This window comes from Saccoglossus kowalevskii, chromosome 22 (genome assembly GCF_978046115.1).
Source record: "Saccoglossus kowalevskii chromosome 22, keSacKowa6.1, whole genome shotgun sequence".
Classification (NCBI taxonomy): domain Eukaryota; kingdom Metazoa; phylum Hemichordata; class Enteropneusta; family Harrimaniidae; genus Saccoglossus; species Saccoglossus kowalevskii.
The window spans coordinates 20,502,926-20,525,618 of record NC_140662.1 but is presented as its reverse complement, the minus strand read 5'-3'; the positions used below and the strand labels follow the sequence as shown (position 1 = coordinate 20,525,618).

Here is a 22,693-nt window from a genome sequence, read left to right as displayed (position 1 = left end):
TCATGTGTAATAAATATCAGAAATAAAAACTTTAGCGGTCATGTGACTTTTCCCGCCATTTTGTTTTTCCTAAAAACGGCAAAAAACACTTTAAAATCTTCTTCTTCAGAACTGCCAAGTAAAATGTTCTCATATTCAGTACTTAGCTTCTACATATGGAGCAGATTTAGATTTGAGAAATTCATTATGATTGGTCACGTGGTTTGGCTGCCATTTTGGATTTGTTTTCAACAGGAAGTAGTTTTTTACTCATGCCACACTTGAGCGTTAATCTCAAATATTGCGTCATGGCATGTTCCTATCTAACTCTTTCAGAAACCTAAAAAAAAATTTCAGATCAGTCACATGGTTTCGCCGCCATCTTGGATTTTAAACAAAATTGATCAAAAGTTTGGGCATTTGTTTCTCAGAGGTGATTCAACGAATCTACTAGATGTTTTTATATTTACCATGCCTGGCCTCAACTGCATATGAAAAAAATAATATATTTTCGATAAGTCACGTGGTTTGGCCGCCATCTTGCATTTTGTGAAAATTGAAATTATGCAACTACATGTTTTGTATTAGTCCGATTGGAATAAAAATTTTTATGTGTATTCTACTCTTTAGATACATTCTTTCCCCTGAATGGCATATGGCTAGGTCATGTGGCTACTCGCCCATGGGGTGGGGGCTTCTAACCTCATTAATATGCATAGCTGCTATATCTCAAGCACTGTTGCAGTTAGGAAGATGATTCCTGTGTTATCATGACAACAGTGAACAAGCAATTTCATTAAAATAACAGATTACCATATATGGTCATGTGAACTCATTAATATGCATAACTGTTATATCTCAAGCACTGTTGCAGGTAGGAAGATGATTCCTGTGTTATCATGACAACAGTGAACCTTAGATTTGATTAAAATAACATATGACCATATATGGTCATGTGAACTCATTAATATGCATAACTGTTATATCTCAAGCCCTGTTGCAGATAGGAAGATGAAACCTGTGTTATTATGATGATGTTAAACAAGAGATTTGAATAAAATAACAAATGACCATATATGGTCATGTGAACTCATTAATATGCATAACCATTATATCTTAAACACTGTTGCAGTTAGGAAGATGAATCCTGTGTTATTATGACAACAGTGAACAAGAGATTTGATTAAAATAACAGATGACCATATATGGTAATGTGAACTCATTAATATGCAAAGCAGTCATATCTAAAACAGGACATATAACAAGTGTCATTATGAAGACATTGAATGAAAGATGTAACTGACATTAGAAATGGCTATATATGATTATGTAATCTCATTATTGTGCATAAGAACATGGCTCATTATATATCCTGAAAACCCTATTTCGATAACCAAACCAGGTAAATACATGGTACCACCTTCATTTTGACCTCATGTTACTGATAATTCAAGCTACCTGACTGTCTAACATGTGACCACATTAATTATGAAACAGAATCTTGTCAGCTTGGGCCCCGGTGACGCCGCTTGCGGCTTTAATTTCTTCTTTCTTCTTCTTTCTTCCACAACTTCTTTCGTCAAGCCGTTTGAGAAAACCGCTGAACGGAATGGTCTGATAATGCTTCATACTGATAGTCCATAATGTGAACTGGTGCAACATGCTTTCAGAATTTCGATTGGTCAATTAGTTTGGCAGCCATATTGGATTGAAATAAAACCGGAAGTGGCTGTTTGACCACTTTCTGAGGGTCTAGGCATCTAGATTTTTTTATGGTATATAGTACAACTCATGTGTAATAGATATCAGCAATAAAAACTTTAGCGGTCACGTGACTTTTCCCGCCATTTTGTTTTTCCTAAAAACGGCAAAAAACACTTGAAAATCTTCTTCTTCAGAACCACCTAGCAGAATGCTCTCATATGTTGTATTTAGCTTCTATATGTGAATCTCATTTACGTTTGAAAAAATTATTACGATTGGTCACGTGGTTTGGCCACCATTTTGGATTTCTTCTAAACAGGAAGTAGTTTTTTACTCTGGCAACACTTGAGGGATTATTTTCAATTTTGCTTCATCGCATCTGTATATCAAACCCTTTCAGAAACCTAAAAAAGATTTCAGATCAGTCACATGGTTTGGCCGCCATCTTGGATTTTAAGCAAAATTGACCAAAAGTTTGGGCATTTGTTTCTCAGAGGTGATTCAACCAATCTAATAGATGTTTTTATATTTACCATGCCTGGCCTTAGCTCCATATGAGAAAAATAATATTATTTTGATCAGTCACATGGTTTGGCCGCCATCTTGGATTTTATGAAACAAATCTTGTGCAATTACATGTGTTGTATTGGTCGGATTTGGCTAAAATTGTATATGTGCATTCTACTCTTGAGATGCATTCTTTTAACCGAATGGCACGTGGCTGGGTTTTGTCGCTGGGCGCCTGAGGGGTGGGGGCTTCTAACCTCATTAATATGCATAACTGATATATCTCAAGCACTGTTGGAGTTAGGAAGATGAAACCTGTGTTATTATGACAACATTAAACAATTGATTTCATTAAAATAACAGATTACCATATATGGTCATGTGAACTCATTAATATGCATAACCATTATATCTCAAACACTATTGTAGTAAGGAAGATGATTCCTGTGTTATCATGACAACAGTGAACAAGAGATTTGATTAAAATAACAGATGACCATATATGGTCATGTGAACTCATTAATATGCATAACCATTATATCTTAAACACTGTTGCAGTTAGGAAGATGAATTCTGTGTTATTATGACAACAGTGAACAAGAGATTTGATTAAAATAACCGATGACCATATATGGTCATGTGAACTCATTAATATGCAAAGCAGTCATATCTAAAACACTGTCGCAGAGCAGGACATGTAACTAGTGTCATTATGAAGACATTGAATGAAAGATGTAACTGACATTAGAAATGGCTATATATGATTATGTAATCTCATTATTGTGCATAAGAACATGGCTCATTGTATATCCTGAAAACCATATTTTGATAACCAAAATAGGTAAATACATGGTACCAAGTTCATTTCGACCTCATGTTACTGATAATTCAAGCTACCTGATTGTCTAACATGTGACCTCATTAATTATGAAACAGAATCTTGTCAGCTTGGGCCCCGGTGACGCCGCTTGCGGCTTTAATTTCTTCATCTTCTTTCTTCTTTCTTCCGTAACTTTTTTCGTCAAGCCGTTTGAGAAAACCGCTGAACGGAATGGTCTGATAATGCTCTATACTGATAGTCCCTAATGTGAACTGGTGCAACATGCTTTCAGAATTTTGATTGGCCAATTAGTTTGGCAGCCATATTGGATTGAAATAAAACCGGAAGTGGTTGTTTGACCACTTTCTGAGGGTCTAGGCGTCTAGATTTTTTTATGGTATATAGTACAACTCATGTGTAATAAATATCAGAAATAAAAACTTTAGCGGTCATGTGACTTTTCCCGCCATTTTGTTTTTCCTAAAAACGGCAAAAAACACTTTAAAATCTTCTTCTTCAGAACTGCCAAGTAAAATGTTCTCATATTCAGTACTTAGCTTCTACATATGGAGCAGATTTAGATTTGAGAAATTCATTATGATTGGTCACGTGGTTTGGCTGCCATTTTGGATTTGTTTTCAACAGGAAGTAGTTTTTTACTCATGCCACACTTGAGCGTTAATCTCAAATATTGCGTCATGGCATGTTCCTATCTAACTCTTTCAGAAACCTAAAAAAAAATTTCAGATCAGTCACATGGTTTCGCCGCCATCTTGGATTTTAAACAAAATTGATCAAAAGTTTGGGCATTTGTTTCTCAGAGGTGATTCAACGAATCTACTAGATGTTTTTATATTTACCATGCCTGGCCTCAACTGCATATGAAAAAAATAATATATTTTCGATAAGTCACGTGGTTTGGCCGCCATCTTGCATTTTGTGAAAATTGAAATTATGCAACTACATGTTTTGTATTAGTCCGATTGGAATAAAAATTTTTATGTGTATTCTACTCTTTAGATACATTCTTTCCCCTGAATGGCATATGGCTAGGTCATGTGGCTACTCGCCCATGGGGTGGGGGCTTCTAACCTCATTAATATGCATAGCTGCTATATCTCAAGCACTGTTGCAGTTAGGAAGATGATTCCTGTGTTATCATGACAACAGTGAACAAGCAATTTCATTAAAATAACAGATTACCATATATGGTCATGTGAACTCATTAATATGCATAACTGTTATATCTCAAGCACTGTTGCAGGTAGGAAGATGATTCCTGTGTTATCATGACAACAGTGAACCTTAGATTTGATTAAAATAACATATGACCATATATGGTCATGTGAACTCATTAATATGCATAACTGTTATATCTCAAGCCCTGTTGCAGATAGGAAGATGAAACCTGTGTTATTATGATGATGTTAAACAAGAGATTTGAATAAAATAACAGATGACCATATATGGTCATGTGAGCTCATTAATATGCATAACTGTTATAACTCAAGCACTGTTGTAGTTAGGATGATGAATCCTGTGTTATTATGACAACGTTGAACAAGAGATTCGATTAAAATAACAAATGACCATATATGGTCATGTGAACTCATTAATATGCATAACCATTATATCTTAAACACTGTTGCAGTTAGGAAGATGAATCCTGTGTTATTATGACAACAGTGAACAAGAGATTTGATTAAAATAACAGATGACCATATATGGTAATGTGAACTCATTAATATGCAAAGCAGTCATATCTAAAACAGGACATATAACAAGTGTCATTATGAAGACATTGAATGAAAGATGTAACTGACATTAGAAATGGCTATATATGATTATGTAATCTCATTATTGTGCATAAGAACATGGCTCATTATATATCCTGAAAACCCTATTTCGATAACCAAACCAGGTAAATACATGGTACCACCTTCATTTTGACCTCATGTTACTGATAATTCAAGCTACCTGACTGTCTAACATGTGACCACATTAATTATGAAACAGAATCTTGTCAGCTTGGGCCCCGGTGACGCCGCTTGCGGCTTTAATTAGGGGCCCAAGCCTGTAAGGCGTGGCCCCTATTCTTATTGTCCGGTTTTTTAGGGGCCCAAGCCTGTAGGGCGTGGCCCCTATTCTTATTGTTCGGTTTTTTCTTCATCTTCTTTCTTCTTTCTTCCGTAACTTTTTTCGTCAAGCCGTTTGAGAAAACCGCTGAACGGAATGGTCTGATAATGCTCTATGCTGATAGTCCCTAATGTGAACTGGTGCAACATGCTTTCAGAATTTTGATTGGCCAAGTAATTTGGCAGCCATATTGGATTGAAATAAAACCGGAAGTGGTTGTTTGACCACTTTCTGAGGGTCTAGGCGTCTAGATTTTTTTATGGTATATAGTACAATTCATGTGTAATAAATATCAGCAATAAAAACTTTAGCGGTCATGTGACTTTTCCCGCCATTTCGTTTTTTCTAAAAACGGCAAAAAACACTTAAAAATCTTCTTCTTCAGAACCACCTAGCAGAATGCTCTCATATGTGGTATTTAGCTTCTATATATGAATCCCATTTATGTTTGAAAAAATGTTTACGATTGGTCACGTGGTTTGGCCACCATTTTGGATTTCTTCTAAACAGGAAGTAGTTTTTTACTCTGGCAACACTTGAGGGAATATTTTCAATTTTGCATTATGGCATCTGTGTATCAAGCCCTTTCAGAAACCTAAACAAAATTTCAGATCAGTCACATGGTTTGGCCGCCATTTTGGATTTTAAGCAAAATTGACCAAAAGTTTGGGTATTTGTTTCTCAGAGACGATTCAACCAATCTACTACATGTTTTTATATTTACCATGCCTGGCCTTAGCTGCATACGAGAAAAATAATATTATTTTGATCAGTCACGTGGTTTGGCCGCCATCTTGGATTTTGTGAAAATAGAAATTATGCAACTACATGTTTTGTATTAGTCTGATTTCTTTCAAATTTTGTATGTGCATTTGTGTCATCAGATGCATCATTTTGCCCCAATAGCACACTGTTAGGCCACGTGGCTGGGCACCCATGGGGTGGGGGCTTCTAACCTCGTTAATATGCATAACTGTTATAACTCAAGCACTGTTGTAGTTAGGATGATGAATCCTGTGTTATTATGACAACCTTGAACAAGAGATTCGATTAAAATAACAAATGACCATTTATGGTCATGTGAGCTCATTAATATGCATAACCATTATATCTTAAACACTGTTGCAGTTAGGAAGATGAATCCTGTGTTATTATGACAACAGTGAACAAGAGATTTGATTAAAATAACAGATGACCATATATGGTCATGTGAACTCATTAATATGCATCACCATTATATCTTAAACACTGTTGCAGTTAGGAAGATGAATCCTGTGTTATTATGACAACAGTGAACAAGAGATTTGATTAAAATAACAGATGACCATATATGGTCATGTGAACTCATTAATATGCATAGCAGTCATATCTGAAACACTGTCGCAGAGCAGGACATGTAACTAGTGTCATTATGAAGACATTGAATGAAAGATGTAACTGACATTAGAAATGGCTATATATGATTATGTAATCTCATTATTGTGCATAAGAACATGGCTCATTATATATCCTGAAAACCATATTTCGATAACCAAACCAGGTAAATACATGGTACCAACTTCATTTTGACCTCATGTTACTAATAATTCAAGCTACCTGATTGTCTAACATGTGACCACATTAATTATGAAACAGAATCTTGTCAGCTTGGGCCCCGGTGACGCCGCTTGCGGCTTTAATTCTTTCTTCTTTCTTTCTTTCTTTCTTCCGTAACTTTTTTCGTCAAGCCGTTTGAGAAAACCGCTGAACGGAATGGTCTGATAATGCTCTATACTGATAGTCCCTAATGTGAACTGGTGCAACATGCTTTCAGAATTTCGATTGGTCAATTAGTTTGGCAGCCATATTGGATTGAAATAAAACCGGAAGTGGCTGTTTGACCACTTTCTGAGGGTCTAGGCGTCTAGATTTTTTTATGGTATATAGTACAACTCATGTGTAATAAATATCAGCAATAAAAACTTTAGCGGTCATGTGACTTTTCCCGCCATTTTGTTTTTCCTAAAAACGGCAAAAAACACTTAAAAATCTTCTTCTTCAGAACCACCAAGCATAATGCTCTCATATGTAGTATTTAGCTTCTATATATGAATCCCATTTATGTTTGAAAAAAATTATTACGATTGGTCACGTGGTTTGGCCACCATTTTGGATTTCTTCTAAACAGGAAGTAGTTTTTTACTCTGACAACACTTGAGGGAATATTTTCAATTTTGCTTCATGGCATCTGTGTATCAAGCCCTTTCAGAAACCTAAAAAAAAATTCAGATCAGTCACATGGTTTGGCCGCCATTTTGGATTTTAAGCAAAATTGACCAAAAGTTTGGGTATTTGTTTCTCAGAGATGATTCAACCAATCTACTAGATGTTTTTATATTTACCATGCCTGGCCTTAGCTCCATACGAGAAAAATAATATTATTTTGATCAGTCACGTGGTTTGGCCGCCATCTTGGATTTTGTGAAAATAGAAATTATGCAACCACATGTTTTGTATTAGTCTGATTTCTTTCAAATTTTGTATGTGCATTTGTGTCATCAGATGCATCATTTTGCCCCAATAGCACACTGTTAGGCCACGTGGCTGGGCACCCATGGGGTGGGGGCTTCTAACCTCATTAATATGCATAACTGTTATAACTCAAGCACTGTTGTAGTTAGGATGATGAATCCTGTGTTATTATGACAAACTTGAACAAGAGATTCGATTAAAATAACAAATGACCATATATGGTCATGTGAGCTCATTAATATGCATAACTGTCATATCTCAAACACTGTCGCAGTTAGGAAGTGGAATCCTGTGTTATTATGACAACATTGAACAAAAGATTTGATTAAAATAACAGATGACCATATATAGTCACGTGAGCTCATTAATATGCGTAATCGTTATATCTCAAACACTGTTGCAGTTAGGAAGATAAATCCTGTGTCATTATGACAACAGTGAACAAGAGATTTGACTAAAATAACAGATAACCATATATGGTCATGTGAACTCATTAATATGCATAACCATTATATCTTAAACACTGTCGCAGTTAGGAAGATGAATCCTGTGTCATTATGACAACAGTGAACAAGAGATTTGATTAAATAACAGATAACCATATATGGTCATGTGAACTCATTAATATGCATAGCAGTCATATCTAAAACACTGACGCAGTTAGGAAGATGAATCCTGTGTTATTATGACAACAGTGAACAAGAGATTTGATTAAAATAACAGATGACCATATATGGTCATGTGAACTCATTAATATGCATAACTATTATATCTTAAACACTGTTGCAGTTAGGAAGATGAATCCTGTGTTCTTATGACAACAGTGAACAAGAGATTTGATTAAAATAACAGATGACCATATATGGTCATGTGAACTCATTAATATGCAAAGCAGTCATATCTAAGCACTGTCGCAGAGCAGGACATGTAACTAGTGTCATTATGAAGACATTGAATGAAAGATGTAACTGACATTAGAAATGGCTATATATGATTATGTAATCTCATTATTGTGCATAAGAACATGGCTCATTATATATCCTGAAAACCATATTTTGATAACCAAACCAGGTAAATACATGGTACCAAGTTCATTTCGACCTCATGTTACTGATAATTCAAGCTACCAGATTGTCTAACATGTGACCTCATTAATTATGAAACAGTCTTATCAGCTTGGGCCCCGGTGACGCCGCTTGCGGCTTTAATTAGGGGCCCAAGCCTGAAGGGCGAGGCCCCTATTCTTATTGTCCGGTTTTTTCTTTCTTCTTTCTTTCTTCCGTAACTTTTTTCGTCAAGCCGTTTGAGAAAACTGCTGAACTTAATAGTCTGAAAATGCTCTATACTTATAGTCATTAATGTGAACTGGTGCAACATGCTTTCAGAATTTCGATTGGTCAATTAGTTTGGCAGCCATATTGGATTGAAATAAAATCGGAAGTGGCTGTTTGACCACTTTCTGAGGGTCTAGGCGTCTAGATTTTTTTATGGTATATAGTACAACTCATGTGTAATAAATATCAGCAATAAAAACTTTAGCGGTCATGTGACTTTTCCCGCCATTTTGTTTTTCCTAAAAACGGCAAAAAACACTTAAAAATCTTCTTCTTCAGAACTACCAAGCAGAATGCACTCATATGTAGTATTTAGCTTCTTTATATGAATCCCATTTATGTTTGAAAAAATGTTTACGATTGGTCACGTGGTTTGGCCACCATTTTGGATTTCTTCTAAACAGGAAGTAGTTTTTTACTCTGGCAACACTTGAGGGAGTATTTTCAATTTTGCTTCATGGCATCTGTGTATCAAGCCCTTTCAGAAACCTAAAAAAAAATTCAGATCAGTCACATGGTTTGGCCGCCATTTTGGATTTTAAGCAAAATTGACCAAAAGTTTGGGTATTTGTTTCTCAGAGACGATTCAACCAATCTACTAGACGTTTCTATATTTACCATGCCTGGCCTTAGCTGCATACGAGAAAAATAATATTACTTTGATCAGTCACGTGGTTTGGCCGCCATCTTGGATTTTGTGAAAATAGAAATTATGCAACTACATGTTTTGTATTAGTCTGATTTCTTTCAAATTTTGTATGTGCATTTGTGTCATCAGATGCATAATTTTGACCCAATAGCACACTGTTAGGCCTCGTGGCTGGGCACCCATGGGGTGGGGGCTTCTAACCTCATTAATATGCATAACTGTTATAACTCAAGCACTGTTGTAGTTAGGATGATGAATCCTGTGTTATTATGACAACCTTGAACAAGAGATTCGATTAAAATAACAAATGACCATATATGGTCATGTGAGCTCATTAATATGCATAACTGTCATATCTCAAACACTGTTGCAGTTAGGAAGTGGAATCCTGTGTTATTATGACAACATTGAACAAAAGATTTGATTAAAATAACAGATGACCATATATAGTCACGTGAGCTCATTAATATGCGTAATCGTTATATCTCAAACACTGTTGCAGTTAGGAAGATGAATCCTGTGTCATTATGACAACAGTGAACAAGAGATTTGATTAAAATAACAGATAACCATATATGGTCATGTGAACTCATTAATATGCATAACCATTATATCTAAAACACTGTCGCAGTTAGGAAGATAAATCCTGTGTCATTATGACAACAATGAACAAGAGATTTGATTAAAATAACAGATAACCATATATGGTCATGTGAACTCATTAATATGCATAGCAGTCATATCTAAAACACTGTCGCAGTTAGGAAGATGAATCCTGTGTTATTATGACAACAGTGAACAAGAGATTTGATTAAAATAACAGATGACCATATATGGTCATGTGAACTCATTAATATGCATAACCATTATATCTTAAACACTGTTGCAGTTAGGAAGATGAATCCTGTGTTATTATGACAACAGTGAACAAGAAATTTGATTAAAATAACAGATGACCATATATGGTCATGTGAACTCATTAATATGCAAAGCAGTCATATCTAAAACACAGTTGCAGAGCAGGACATGTAACTCGTGTCACTATGAAGACATTGAATGAAAGATGTAACTGACATTAGAAATGGCTATATATGATTATGTAATCTCATTATTGTGCATAAGAACATGGCTCATTATATATCCTGAAAACCATATTTCAATAACCAAACGAGGTAAATACATGGTACCAACTTCATTTCGACCTCATGTTACTGATAATACAATCTACCTGCAGCTGATTGTCTGACATGTGACCTCATTAATCATGAAACAGAATCTTATCAGCTTGGGCCCCGGTGACGCCGCTTGCGGCTTTAATTTCTTCTTTCTTCTTTCTTTCTTCTTTCTTCCGTAACTTATTTGGTCAAGCTGTTTGAGAAAACCGCTGAACGGAATGGTCTGATAATGCTCTATACTGATACTCCCTAATGTGAACTGGTGCAACATGCTTTCAGAATTTCGATTGGTCAATTAGTTTGGCAGCCATATTGGATTGAATTAAAACCGGAAGTGGTTATTTGACCACTTTCTGAGGGTCTAGGCGTCTAGATTTTTTTATGGTATATAGTACAACTCATGTGTAATAGATATCAGCAATAAAAACTTTAGCGGTCATGTGACTTTTCCCGCCATTTTGTTTTTCCTAAAAACGGCATAAAACACTTAAAAATCTTCTTCTTCAGAACCACCAAGCAGAATGCTCTCATATGTAGTATTTAGCTTCTATATATGAATCCCATTTATGTTTGAAAAAATGTTTACAATTGGTCATGTGGTTTGGCCACCATTTTGGATTTCTTCTAAACAGGAAGTAGTTTTTTACTCTGGCAACACTTGAGGGAATATTTTCAATTTTGCTTCATGGCATCTGTGTATCAAGCCCTTTCAGAAACCTAAAAAAAAATTCAGATCAGTCACATGGTTTGGCCGCCATTTTGGATTTTAAGTAAAATTGACCAAAAGTTTGGGTATTTGTTTCTCAGAGACGATTCAACCAATCTACTAGATGTTTTTACATTTACCATGCCTGGCCTTAGCTGCATACGAGAAAAATAATATTATTTTGATCAGTCGCGTGGTTTCGCCGCCATCTTGGATTTTGTGAAAATAGAAATTATGCAATTACATGTTTTGTATTAGTCTGATTTCTTTCAAATTTTGTATGTGCATTTGTGTCATCAGATGCATCATTTTGCCCCAATAGCACACTGTTAGGCCACGTGGCTGGGCACCCATGGGGTGGGGGCTTCTAACCTCATTAATATGCATAACTGTTATAACTCAAGCACTGTTGTAGTTAGGATGATGAATCCTGTGTTATTATGACAACATTGAACAAGAGATTCGATTAAAATAACAAATGACCATATATGGTCATGTGAGCTCATTAATATGCATAACTGTCATATCTCAAACACTGTTGCAGTTAGGAAGTGGAATCCTGTGTTATTATGACAACATTGAACAAAAGATTTGATTAAAATAACAGATGACCATATATAGTCACGTGAGCTCATTAATATGCGTAATCGTTATATCTCAAACACTGTTGCAGTTAGGAAGATGAATCCTGTGTCATTATGACAACAGTGAACAAGAGATTTGATTAAAATAACAGATAACCATATATGGTCATGTGAACTCATTAATATGCATAGCAGTCATATCTAAAACACTGTCGCAGTTAGGAAGATGAATCCTGTGTTATTATGACAACAGTGAACAAGAGATTTGATTAAAATAACATGACCATATATGGTCATGTGAACTCATTAATATGCATAACCATTATATCTTAAACACTGTTGCAGTTAGGAAGATGAATCCTGTGTTATTATGACAACAGTGAACAAGAGATTTGATTAAAATAACAGATAACCATATATGGTCATGTGAACTCATTAATATGCATAACCATTATATCTTAAACACTGTTGCAGTTAGGAAGATGAATCCTGTGTTATTATGACAACAGTGAACAAGAGATTTGATTAAAATAACAGATAACCATATATGGTCATGTGAACTCATTAATATGCATAACCATTATATCTTAAACACTGTTGCAGTTAGGAAGATGAATCCTGTGTTATTATGACAACAGTGAACAAGAGATTTGATTAAAAATAACAGATGACCATATATGGTCATGTGAACTCATTAATATGCAAAGCAGTCATATCTAAAACACTGTCGCAGAGCAGGACATGTAACAAGTGTCATTATGAAGACATTGAATGAAAGATGTAACTGACATTAGAAATGGCTATATATGATTATGTAATCTCATTATTAAGAACATGGCTCATTATATATCCTGAAAACCATATTTCGATAACCAAACCAGGTAAATACATGGTACCAACTTCATTTTGACCTCATGTTACTGATAATTCAAGCTACCTGATTGTCTAACATGTGACCACATTAATTATGAAACAGAATCTTGTCAGCTTGGGCCCCGGTGACGCCGCTTGCGGCTTTAATTAGGGGCCCAAGCCTGTAGGGCGTGGCCCCTATTCTTATTGTTCGGTTTTTTCTTCATCTTCTTTCTTCTTTCTTCCGTAACTTTTTTCGTCAAGCCGTTTGAGAAAACCACTGAACCAAATAGTCTGAAATTGCTCTATATTGATAGTCTCTAATATGAACTGGTGCAACATGCTTTCAGAATTTTGATTGGCCAATTAGTTTGGCAGCCATATTGGATTGAAATAAAACCGGAAGTGGTTGTTTGACCACTTTCTGAGGGTCTAGGCGTCTAGATTTTTTTTATGGTATATAGTACAACTCATGTGTAATAAATATCAGAAATAAAAACTTTAGCGGTCATGTGACTTTTCCCGCCATTTTGTTTTTCCTAAAAAAGGCAAAAAACACTTTAAAATCTTCTTCTTCAGAACCGCCAAATAAAATGTTCTCATATTCAGTACTTAGCTTCTACATATGGAGCAGATTTAGATTTGAGAAATTCATTATGTTTGGTCACGTGGTTTGGCCGCCATTTTGGATTTGTTCTCAACAGGAAGTAGTTTTTCACTCATGCCACACGTGAGCGATTATTTTCAATATTGCTACATGGCATCTCTATGTCAATCTCTTTTAGAAACCTATAAAAGATTTCAGATCAGTCACATGGTTTGGCCGCCATCTTGGATTTTGAGGAAAATTGACCAAAAGTTTGGGCATTTGTTTCTCAGAGGTGATTCAACGAATCTACTAGATGTTTTTATATTTACCATGCCTGGCCTCAACTCCATATGGAAAAAATAATATATTTTCGATAAGTCACGTGGTTTGGCCGCCATCTTGGATTTTGTGAAAATTGAAACTATGCAACTACATGTTTTGTATTAGTCCGATTGGAATACAATTTTGTACGTGTATTCTACTCTTTAGATACATTCTTTCCCCTTAATGGCACATGGCTAGGTCATGTGGCTACGCGCCCATGGGGTGGGGGGCTTCTAACCTCATTAATATGCATAGCTGCTATATCTCAAGCACTGTTGCAGTTAGGAAGATGATTCCTGTGTTATCATGACAACAGTGAACAAGCAATTTCATTAAAATAACAGATTACCATATATGGTCATGTGAACTCATTAATATGCATAACTGTTATATCTCAAGCACTGTTGCAGGTAGGAAGATGATTCCTGTGTTATCATGACAACAGTGAACCTGAGATTTGATTAAAATAACATATGACCATATATGGTCATGTGAACTCATTAATATGCATAACTGTTATATCTCAAACACTGTTGCAGGTAGGAAGATGAAACCTGTGTTAGTATGATGATGTTAAACAAGAGATTTGAATAAAATAACAGATGACCATATATGGTCATGTGAGCTCATTAATATGCTTAATCGTTGTATCTCAAACACTGTTGCAGTTAGGAAGATGAATCCTGTGTTATTATGACAACAATGAACAAGAGATTTGATTACATAAATGGTCATCTGAACTCATTAATATTCATAACATTAATATCTCAAATAAATATATGGAACTAACTGCATGGGGTGGGGGATTCTAACCTCATTAATAATCATCACTGTTATAACTCAAGCACTGTTGTAGTTAGAATGATGAATCCTGTGTTATTATGACAACGTTGAACAAGAGATTTGATTAAAATAACAGATGACCATATATTAATAACCTTTATATCTCAAATAAATACATGGAACCAACTGCATTTCGACCTCATGGTACTAATCATTCAAACTAATTGTGTATCATTTGACCTCATTATTTATGGCATGTATACTTGGGCCCCTGTGACGCTGCTTGCAGCTTTAATTAGGGGCCCAAGCCCGAAGGGCGAGGCCCCTATTCTTATTGTCCGGTTTTTTCTTTCTTCTTTCTTTCTTCCGTAACTTTTTTCGTCAAGCCGTTTGAGAAAACCGTTGAACGGAATGGTCTGATAATGCTCTATCCTGATAGTCCCTAATGTGAACTGGTGCAACATGCTTTCAGAATTTCGATTGGTCAATTAGTTTGGCAGCCATATTGGATTGAAATAAAACCGGAAGTGGCTGTTTGACCACTTTCTGAGGGTCTAGGCGTCTAGATTTTTTTATGGTATATAGTACAACTCATGTGTAATAAATATCAGCAATAAAAACTTTAGCGGTCATGTGACTTTTCCCGCCATTTTGTTTTTCCTAAAAACGGCAAAAAACACTTTAAAATCTTCTTCTTCAGAACCACCAAGCAGAATACTCTCATATGTAGTATTTAGCTTCTATATATGAATCCCATTTATGTTTGAAAAAATGTTTACGATTGGTCTCGTGGTTTGGCCACCATTTTGGATTTCTTCTAAACAGGAAGTAGTTTTTTACTCTGGCAACACTTGAGGGAATATTTTCAATTTTGCTTCATGGCATCTGTGTATCAAGCCCTTTCAGAAACCTAAAAAAAATTTCAGATCAGTCACATGGTTTGGCCGCCATTTTGGATTTTAAGCAAAATTGACCAAAAGTTTGGGTATTTGTTTCTCAGAGACGATTCAACCAATCTACTAGATGTTTTTATATTTACCATGCCTGGCCTCAGCTGCATACGAGAAAAATAATATTATTTTGATCAGTCACGTGGTTTGGCCGCCATCTTGGATTTTGTGAAAATAGAAATTATGCAACTACATGTTTTGTATTAGTCTGATTTCTTTCAAATTTTGTATGTGCATTTGTGTCATCAGATGCATCATTTTGCCCCAATAGCACACTGTTAGGCCACGTGGCTGGGCACCCATGGGGTGGGGGCTTCTAATCTCATTAATATGCATAACTGTTATAACTCAAGCACTGTTGTAGTTAGGATGATGAATCCTGTGTTATTATGACAACCTTGAACAAGAGCTTCGATTAAAATAACAAATGACCATATATGGTCATGTGAGCTCATTAATATGCATAACTGTCATATCTCAAACACTGTTGCAGTTAGGAAGTGGAATCCTGTGTTATTATGACAACAGTGAACAAGAGATTTGATTAACATAACAGATGACCATATATGGTCATGTGAACTCATTAATATGCATAGCAGTCATATCTGAAACACTGTCACAGAACAGGACATGTAACTAGTGTCATTATGAAGACATTGAATGAAAGATGTAACTGACATTAGAAATGGCTATATATGATTATGTAATCCCATTATTGTGCATAAGAACATGGCTCATTATATATCCTGAAAACCATATTTCTATAACCAAACCACGTAAATACATGGTACCAACTTCATTTTGACCTCATGTTACTGATAATACAAGCTACTTGATTGTATAACATGTGACCACATTAATTATGAAACAGAATCTTATCAGCTTGGGCCCCGGTGACGCCGCTTGCGGCTTTAATTCTTTCTTTCTTTCTTTCTTCCGTAACTTTTTTCGTCAAGCCGTTTGAGAAAACCGCTGAACGGAATGGTCTGATAATGCTCTATACTGATAGTCCCTAATGTGAACTGGTGCAACATGCTTTCAGAATTTCGATTGGTCAATTAGTTTGGCAGCCATATTGGATTGAAATAAAACCGGAAGTGGCTGTTTGACCACTTTCTGAGGGTCTAGGCGTCTAGATTTTTTTATGGCATATAGTACAACTCATGTGTAATAGATATCAGCAATAAAAACTTTAGCGGTCATGTGACTTTTCCCGCCATTTTGTTTTTCCTAAAAACGGCAAAAAACACTTAAAAATCTTCTTCTTCAGAACCACTAAGCAGAATGCTCTCATATGTAGTATTTATCTTCTATATATGAATCCCATTTATGTTTGAAAAAAATATTGTGATTGGTCACATGGTTTGGCCGCCATATCGGGTTTCTTCTAAACAGGAAGTAGTTTTTTTACTCATGCCACACTTGAGAGATTATTTTCCATATTGCTGTATGGCATCTCTATATCAATCTCTTTCAGAAACCTAAAAAAGATTTCAGATCAGTCACATGGTTTGGCCGCCATCTTGGATTTTAAGCAAAATTGTCCAAAAGTTCGGGCATTTGTTTCTCAGAGGTGATTCAACCAATCTACTAGATGTTTTTATATTTACCATGCCTAGCCTTAGCTCTATATGAGAAAAATAATATTATTATGATCAGTCACATGGTTTGGCCGCCATCTTGGATTTTATGAAAACAAATCTTGTGCAATTACATGTGTTGTATTGGTCCGATTTGGATAAAATTGTATATGTGCATACTACTCTTGAGATGCATTCTTTCAACCGAATGGCACGTGGCTGGGTTTTGTCGCTGGGCACCTAAGGGGTGGGGGCTTCTAACCTCATTAATATGCATAACTGATATATCTCAAGCACTGTTGGAGTTAGGAAGATGAAACCTGTGTTATTATGACAACATTAAACAATTGATTTCATTAAAATAACAGATTACCATATATGGTCATGTGAACTCATTAATATGCATAACCATTATATTTTAAACACTGTTGTAGTTAGAAAGATGATTCCTGTGTTATCATAACAGTGAACAAGAAATTTGATTAAAATAACAGATGACCATATATGGTCATGTGAACTCATTAATATGCATAACCATTATATTTTAAACACTGTTGTAGTTAGGAAGATGAATCCTGTGTTATTATGACAACAGTGAACAAGAGATTTGATAAAAATAACAGATGACCGTATATGGTCATGTGAACTCATTAATATGCATAGCAGTCATATCTAAAACACTGTCGCAGAGCAGGACATGTAACTAGTGTCATTATGAAGACATTGAATGAAAGATGTAACTGACATTAGAAATGGCTATATATGATTATGTGATCTCATTATTGTGCATAAAAACATGGCTTATTTTATATCCTGAAAACGAAATTTCGATAACCAAACCAGGTAAATACATGGTACCAATTTCGTTTTGATCTCATGTTACTGATAATTCAAGCTATCTGATTGTCTAACATGTGATCTCATTAATTATGAAACAGAATCTTGTCAGCTTGGGCCCCGGTGACGCCGCTTGCGGCTTTAATTTCTTCTTTAGGGGCCCAAGCCCGAAGGGCGAGGCCCCTATTCTTATTGTTCGGTTTTTTCTTCTTTCTTCTTCTTTCTTCCACAACTTCTTTCGTCAAGCCGTTTGAGAAAACCGCTGAACGGAATGGTCTGATAATGCTTCATACTGATAGTCCATAATGTGAACTGGTGCAACATGCTTTCAGAATTTCGATTGGTCAATTAGTTTGGCAGCCATATTGAATTGAAATAAAACCGGAAGTGGCTGTTTGACCACTTTCTGAGGGTCTAGGCGTCTAGATTTTTTTATGGTATATAGTACAACTCATGTGTAATAGATATCAGCAATAAAAACTTTAGCGGTCATGTGACTTTTCCCGCCATTTTGTTTTTCCTAAAAACAGCAAAAAACACTAAAAAATCTTCTTCTTCAGAACCACCTAGCAGAATTCTCTCATATGTAGTATTTAGCTTCTATATATGAATCCCATTTATGTTTGAAAACATTATTATGATTGGTCACGTGGTTTGGCCACCATTTTGGATTTCTTCTAAACAGGAAGTAGATTTTTTACTCTGGCAACACTTGAGGGATTATTTTCAATTTTGCTTCATGGCATCTGTATATCAAACCCCTTCAGAAACCTAAAAAAGATTTCAGATCAGTCACATGGTTTGGCCGCCATCTTGGATTTTAAACAAAATTGACCAAAAGTTTGGGCATTTGTTTCTCAGAGGTGATTCAACCAATCTACTAGATGTTTTTATATTTACCATGCCTGGCCTTAGCTCCATATGAGAAAAATAATATTATTTTCATCAGTCACGTGGTTTGGACGCCATCTTGGATTTTGTGAAAATAGAAATTATGCAACTACATGTTTTGTATTAGTCTGATTTCTTTCAAATTTTGTATGTGCATTTGTGTCATCAGATGCATCATTTTGCCCCAATAGCACACTGCTAGGCCACGTGGCTGGGCACCCATGGGGTGGGGGCTTCTAACCTCATTAATATGCATAACTGTTATAACTCAAGCACTGTTGTAGTTAGGATGATGAATCCTGTGTTATTATGACAACGTTGAACAAGAGATTTGATTAAAATAACAAAAGATCATTTATGGTCATGTGAGCTCATTAATATGCATAACCATTATATCTTAAACACTGTTGCAGTTAGGAAGATGAATCCTGTGTTATTATGACAACAGTGAACAAGAGATTTGATTAAAATAACAGATGACCATATATGGTCATGTGAACTCATTAATATGCATAACCATTATATCTCAAACACTTGTAATTAGGATGATGATTCCTGGGTTTTCAGGACAACAGTGAACAATTGATTTCAGTAAAATAACGGATGACCATATATGGTCATGTGAACTCATTAATATGCATAACCATTATATCTTAAACAGTGTTGCAGTTAGGAAGATGAATCCTGTGTTATTATGACATCAGTGAACAAGAGATTTGATTAAAAATAACAGATGACCATATATGGTCATGTGAACTCATTAATATGCATAGCAGTCATATCTAAAACACTGTCGCAGTTAGGAAGATGAATCCTGTGTTATTATGACAACAGTGAACAAGAGATTTGATTAAAATAACCGATGACCATATATGGTCATGTGAACTCATTAATATGCATAACCATTATATCTTAAACACTGTTGCAGTTAGGAAGATGAATCCTGTGTTATTATGACAACAGTGAACAAGAAATTTGATTAAAATAACAGATGACCATATATGGTCATGTGAACTCATTAATATGCAAAGCAGTCATATCTAAAACACAGTCGCAGAGCAGGACATGTAACTCGTGTCATTATGAAGACATTGAATGAAAGATGTAACTGACGTTAGAAATGGCTATATATGATTATGTAATCTCATTATTGTGCATAAGAACATGGCTCATTATATATCCTGAAAACCATATTTCGATAACCAAACCAGGTAAATACATGGTACCAACTTCATTTCGACCTCATGTTACTGATAATACAATCTACCTGCAGCTGATTGTCTAACATGTGACCTCATTAATTATGAAACAGAATCTTATCAGCTTGGGCCCCGGTGACGCCGCTTGCGGCTTTAATTCTTTCTTTCTTTCTTTCTTCCGTAACTTTTTTCGTCAAGCCGTTTGGGAAAACTGCTGAACGGAATGGTCTGATAATGCTCTATACTGATAGTCCCTAATGTGAACTAGCGCAACATGCTTTCAGAATTTCGATTGGTCAATTAGTTTGGCAGCCATATTGGATTGAAATAAAACCGGAAGTGGCTGTTTGACCACTTTCTGAGGGTCTAGGCGTCTAGATTTTTTTAAGGTATATAGGACAACTCATGTGTAATAGATATCAGCAATAAAAACTGTAGCGGTCATGTGACTTTTCCCGCCATTTTGTTTTTCCTAAAAACGGCAAAAAACACTTAAAAATCTTCTTCTTCAGAACAACCTAGCAGAATCCTCTCATGTGTTGTATTTAGCTTCTATATATGAATCCCATTTAGGTTTGATAAAATTATTACGATTGGTCACGTGGTTTGGCCACCATTTTGGATTTCTTCTAAACAGGAAGTAGTTTTTTACTATGGCAACACTTGAGGGATTATTTTCAATTTTGCTTCATGGCATCTGTATATCATTTTCTTTCAGAAACCTTAAAAAGATTTCAGATCAGTCACGTGGTTTGGCCGCCATCTTGGATTTTATGCAAAATTGACCAAAAGTTTGGGCATTTGTTTCTCAGAGGTGATTCAACCAATCTACCAGATGTTTTTATATTTACCATGCCTGGCCTTAGCTCCATATGAGAAAAATAATATTATTTTGATCAGTCACATGGTTTGGCCGCCATCTTGGATTTTATGAAAACAGATCTTGTGCAATTACATGTGTTGTATTGGTCCGATTTGGCTAAAATTGTATATGTGCATTCTACTCTTGAGATGCATTTTTTCAACCAAATGGCACGTGGCTGGGTTTTGTCGCTGGGCGCCTAAGGGGTGGGGGCTTCTAACCTCATTAATATGCATAACTGATATATCTCAAGCACTGTTGGTGTTAGGAAGATGAAACCTGTGTTATTATGACAACCTTGAACAAGAGATTCGATTAAAATAACAAATGACCATATATGGTCATGTGAGCTCATTAATATGCATAACTGTCATATCTCAAACACTGTTGCAGTTAGGAAGTGGAAACCTGTGTTATTATGACAACATTAAATAATTGATTTCATTAAAATAACAGATTACCATATATGGTCATGTGAACTCATTAATATGCATAACCATTATATCTCAAACACTGTTGTGTCTGATGTGTATATATGGTATTGGTTGCAGATACAGAACAATATAAACACTGTTGTAGTTAGGAAGATGATTCCTGTGTTATCATGACAACAGTGAACAAGAGATTTGATTAAAATAACAGATGACCATATATGGTCATGTCAACTCATTAATATGCATAACCATTATATCTTAAGCACTGTTGCAGTTAGGAAGATGAGTCCTGTGTTATTATGACAACAGTGAACAAGCAATTTCATTAAAATAACAGATTACCATATATGGTCATGTGAACTCATTAATATGCATAACTGTTATATCTCAAGCACTGTTGCAGGTAGGAAGATGATTCCTGTGTTATCATGACAACAGTGAACCTTAGATTTGATTAAAATAACATATGACCATATATGGTCATGTGAACTCATTAATATGCATAACCATTATATCTTAAACACTGTCGCAGTTAGGAAGATAAATCCTGTGTCATTATGACAACAGTGAACAAGAGATTTGATTAAAATAACAGATGACCATATATGGTCATGTGAACTCATTAATATGCATAACCATTATATCTTAAACACTGTTGCAGCTAGGAAGATGAATCCTGTGTTATGACAACAGTGAACAAGAGATTTGATTAAAATAACAGATAACCACATATGGTCATGTGAACTCATTAATATGCATAACCATTATATCTTAAACACTGTTGCAGTTAGGAAGATGAATCCTGTGTTATTATGACAACAGTGAACAAGAGATTTGATTAAAAATAACAGATGACCATATATGGTCATGTGAACTCATTAATATGCAAAGCAGTCATATCTAAAACACTGTCGCAGAGCAGGACGTGTAACAAGTGTCATTACGAAGACATTGAATGAAAGATGTAACTGACATTAGAAATGGCTATATATGATTATGTAATCTCATTATTAAGAACATGGCTCATTATATATCCTGAAAACCATATTTCGATAACCAAACCAGGTAAATACATGGTACCAACTTCATTTTGACCTCATGTTACTGATAATTCAAGCTACCTGATTGTCTAACATGTGACCACATTAATTATGAAACAGAATCTTGTCAGCTTGGGCCCCGGTGACGCCGCTTGCGGCTTTAATTAGGGGCCCAAGCCCGAAGGGCGAGGCCCCTATTCTTATTGTCCGGTTTTTTAGGGGCCCAAGCCCAAAGGGCGAGGCCCCT

At 35.5% G+C, this 22,693-nt stretch overlaps 1 pseudogene across 1 annotated transcript in view; it reads left to right on the top strand.

Annotated features, from left to right (window-relative positions):
* LOC144357188 (uncharacterized) overlaps positions 1-22,693 on the top strand; it is a 110,984-nt pseudogene that overhangs the window by 24,763 nt on the left and 63,528 nt on the right. The gene's annotated exons all lie outside the window — the stretch shown is intronic.